Source organism: Notechis scutatus, chromosome Z (assembly GCF_049901735.1).
Source record: "Notechis scutatus isolate UNSWTSFEM ecotype Mainland chromosome Z, rNotScu1.2, whole genome shotgun sequence".
Classification (NCBI taxonomy): Eukaryota; Metazoa; Chordata; class Lepidosauria; order Squamata; family Elapidae; genus Notechis; species Notechis scutatus.
In genome coordinates, this window is record NC_142025.1 from 69605319 (window position 1) to 69609839 (window position 4521).

Below are 4521 nucleotides of genomic sequence, written 5' to 3' on the forward strand. Positions count from 1 at the left end.
ATAGGAAAATGTGATAATCACTTACTGTAATAATGGAGTCTGGAGAGGATATATTCAACCATGTCTCGCAGACAAAAATAAGATAGAATAGGGCTGCATTTAGAAGCAGGAGAAATTCAGGCATTTTGTTTGCAAGGCTTGACTGTAAAACTTGACTGTAAAAAATATGATTTCTGTAACAGAGTTGTCAAAGTCTGGAATGCTCTACCTGATTCAGTTGTTTCAGCTACAGATTTTTACAGTTTCAGTCACAAATTGACTTCTGTGAACCTTACATCATACTTAAGTGGTTAGTAGATAGTTAGTAGTTAGTAGTCCATAAGTGCACTAAATGCCTATTATCCCTGTCATTGTATTTTTATTCTTTTATTCTTGTTCTCATTTTTGTTTGACAAATTCTAATAAACAAATAAACAAACAAATAAACAATTATGATTTTTGGCAGCCAACTCGAGTTCTGACCAGACTGAAATGGCAAAACTTTTATATATTTTTTATATTTTATATTTCCTTCTTGTGTGCAACATCTCAGCTTGTATATGAAGAGTAGGATTCCTCAGGATGGGCCTCATGGCTGCCTTCAATTTCTTTTTCAGCTGCTGAAAAAGATCACACCAACAGGGTCTACCCATTCAGGTTCTTTTTGTAGCACCTTTAGTTGTCCGGTCAGGAGTGTCAAACTCAATTTTATTGAGGGCCACATCAGGGTTGTGTTTGATCTCAGGAGGGCCGGGGGCATGGCCAGCTCAACATCACTCGTATTGGGGTGCCTATGGTAGCCTGAGTGCTTGGCCAACAAAACAGGCTCCCAAGCTCTGTTTTTGCCCGCAACAGCCTCCTGCAACCCTCTGCCAGCAAAAACAGGCTCCTGAGCTCCATTTTCATCTGCAACAGCCTTCTGCAATTCTCTGTCAGTGAAAATAGGCTCCAAAGCTCCATTTTCACCTGTGATGGCCTCCTGCAATCCTCTGCCAGCAAAAATGGAGTTTGGGAGGGATGCAGGCAGCCCTCCTGAGCTCCATTTTTGCTGGCAGAGGCACCATGGGCTGGTCCTTTGCTGTTTTCAGGGTAGCCCCAGAGGCCAGATCTAAGCAGCCCATGGGCCCTGTGTTAGGTGTTTCTTCAGGATATTACAGAGATTAGAGAATGTGTTGAAGACTGACAGTCAGTCAGTAGTAGATGACTGGATTGTTCTAGCTCAGTTGGTAGCATTCTCTGCTTTAAGGCATTCTGATATTGCTTTAGTATCAACTTTGGCCCAAATTAACCTTTTATTTTGGGTCACCTCTACCTTTCTGGTGAGCCATCTGTCAGCCATGTTATATAGTCTTAAATCTGAGTGGCCTTGCTATGTCACGCTTACAGACTGATGACCACCATCATCGCTAAAGTGTATCATGACCTCTGAGAAGATGTCAACTTTATCTCTAGACACACAAAAGAGCTTGAATGGGCTGAGTGGTATGTGTAAGGATATGTGTAATTCTTATCCTTAACTCCCAGAATTTGGAGATGACCCTTAAAGATTAAGGAAACTAGGAGCAGAATTTGAAGATTACTCTTACAGTAATCTCTTACAGTAATACTCTTACTAGGAGCAGGCCAGCAGCATTACTTTTACAGTCTCTTGAGAGCCATTGAGGATGGTTATAAAAAAAACTCCCCTGAGATTCGCTTCTTCTGGGCAAACTCATAAAAAGAGGGATCCAACCTAGCATTAAAATCTCCTAGTAATACCATTATGGATTGTGGGCACAATACAGATATATTGTCTAGGATAACTTCCTAACCAATCCAGTATTCAGAGTTATAATACTGAAATGTGTTTGGAGGGATTATAACATTTATCAGTATTAACTCGAACTCTTTATATCCAAATTTAGCTAGGAAATATGAATACTTGTCTTTGTTGTATATATCCCACTGCCATTGCAATTCTTGCTTTATAAGAATGCATAACCCGGTTGTGGCACCATGGCGGTGTGGAAAGGAAAGATTGGGCTCTGTCCTTTCATCCCCAATCTGGCGCATCTGGAGCCCCCCCGAGGGGCATGCAGATCTTGGAGAGATCTGTGAAATTGTGAAGAACCCCGAGGTGGAAGCGGATGGAGGGTGACTGCCTGCTACATTGTAGGGAAACTTCGCAAACTCCAACATGTGAGTGATCGGCCATTACTGGCAGACCGAAGCTGCGGTGATCACACTAAATGAGGAAGGAATAATAGCGACAGCAGCATCGACATTGAACTAAATATTGAATGTGATCATTTGGAGGCGGAGAGTGATTGTTAAAGAGGAGAGAGTTGAAAGCTGTTTGGCAGAACTGTGAGTCTCGGAGACGAGGTGGAAGTCCAATAGAGAAGCAGAGATCCGGTGGGGAGAGCATAGGGCGTGAAGACAAGACATTAGAGCTGGTGGGATTTGATTACCTAATAGTGTTATAATGGAATTTGAGTACTGGATTGGAGGACTGAAAGATTGTGGAAATGGGACTTGCGGTGGATGTTATAAGTGTGGAGAAGATGAGAAGAAAGAAGACACAGTAAAAGAGCTGGACTAAAAAAGGAGGCGACCATCTTAATTTCAAAGGACAGGAAAGACAGCTGATGCAATAGAGGGTGATGAAGCAAAAGACACACTAACAGAAATTTTTTATAAAAACTGGAGAAAGAAAGAGAAAGAGATTAATGATTAATAACTGCTACTGTCAAAAGCTAAATAAAATGATGATTTAAGTTAACTATTTGTTTATGATTTAAGTGTGAAACATATTACTTAGTTTGGATAGATAATCAGAAATAATCAATGCAAGACATTAACTTATGGTTTAATTAATACTGGGAATTAGCCCTGAAAACAAATGAATTGTATGTAAACTGTTAAATGATTAATGAATGTTAATTTGTCTAAAGTATGAAATTGACTTATTGTGATTAATGTATTAAGTACTATTAATGAATAAAGCAAAATGGATGAATATTTAAGAATCTTATAAATCTGTGGAATAACTTATTAGTAATTTAAACAAACTGAAAGATATTGCAGAATTTTGCTAATTGTATTTATATAAGAATAGTATTAATAGAAGTTAGTACTGGTTAATAGAGGTTAGTAATTTATAGACGCTAACAGAATAGGTGTAAGAATTTAAAACTAAAATAATTGAGATAGGATATCAATTTTTAGTTATAGAATTCCCCTTTTCTTGCGCATTCTCTCTTTTTCTTTCTTTCTTCTTTTGGACTCAATACCTTTCCTACCTACTTTTTAGTATAGTTTAGATATTAATAGGTTAATCCTCTCATTACCTGCTACAAAATATAATAAGCTAGCAATATATGATAAATATTAGATTAGCAATTTGAATTACAGAAAAGATAAAGTGGATAAAAATAAATTGTGGATGGTAAAGTGGGAAGAAGTATATAACAAAATAAAGAATATGAAAACTACAACAACAACTTTAAAAGGAAAGAAAGCAATCTCAAGTTAATTAGTATCCATTGCATCCCCAGCGGGACAGAAAACAATAGAGGAGATGTTGGCTGCAGATAAGGTGAGTAACTCTGCTAACATTCAAGCAATGCAAGCAACGCTGCTATCCATCCAAGAAACGATGCTCAAAGTACAGGAGAAAATGTCAGCAAATCACATCAACCTGAAGACAGAAATGGGAGAGATGAAAGGCAATATTCAGAAACCTGATGGAAAAATAGAAACGATACAACAAACGATGGAAAAGAATGAACAAAAAATAAAAAACATAGCGGTAAAAGCAGAACAAACAGAAAAAAAGTGGAAGCAATGGATAGGAAAGTGATGGAAATGAATAGAGACCTGGATGACTCAATAATTCATTTAGAGATGAAGCAGTCAGCATTCTATTTGTGATTTCAAAATGTGCAAGAAACGAAAGATGAGGAACTGGGAGCCATGATGGTGCAACTGATTGTGGAATCACTGGAGCGAGACCAACAAGAGATCACAAGAGAATTGGATGAGATTGATAGGGTCTATACGAACTATGCAAGGTGAAATAAACTGCCATGAGAGGTTCATATAAGATTCTCAAGGAAAAATGTGAGAGATATTGTACATAAGATGATGAAGGATGAGCCAATGATCTATAAAGATAAAGAAATTGTGACTCTAAAGCAGATCCCAAGGTGAGTCAGAGGCCTAAGAAAAGAATATAAATTTTTAGCATCATTCCTAAACAAACAAAACACCTGGTTTAGATGGTTAGTGCCAGAAGGAATGCTCGTGACTTGGCAGGAAAGGAGAATAAGAATTGATACCATCAAGAAGACACAGGAATTATACGAACAATTGGCAGGAACAGAAGAAGAAACGAGTAGTAAAGAAGAACTGGAGAGCAAGAACCAAGAAGACCAGCAAGAAGACCAACAACAAGAGGTGTTAGAAGAACAAGAAGGAGATAAAGAGGAGAGAGAACAACCAAAAAGAGAAGGATTAAGAACAAGGCCACAGAGAGAAGCAAGGGTTAATAGAAGACTAAGA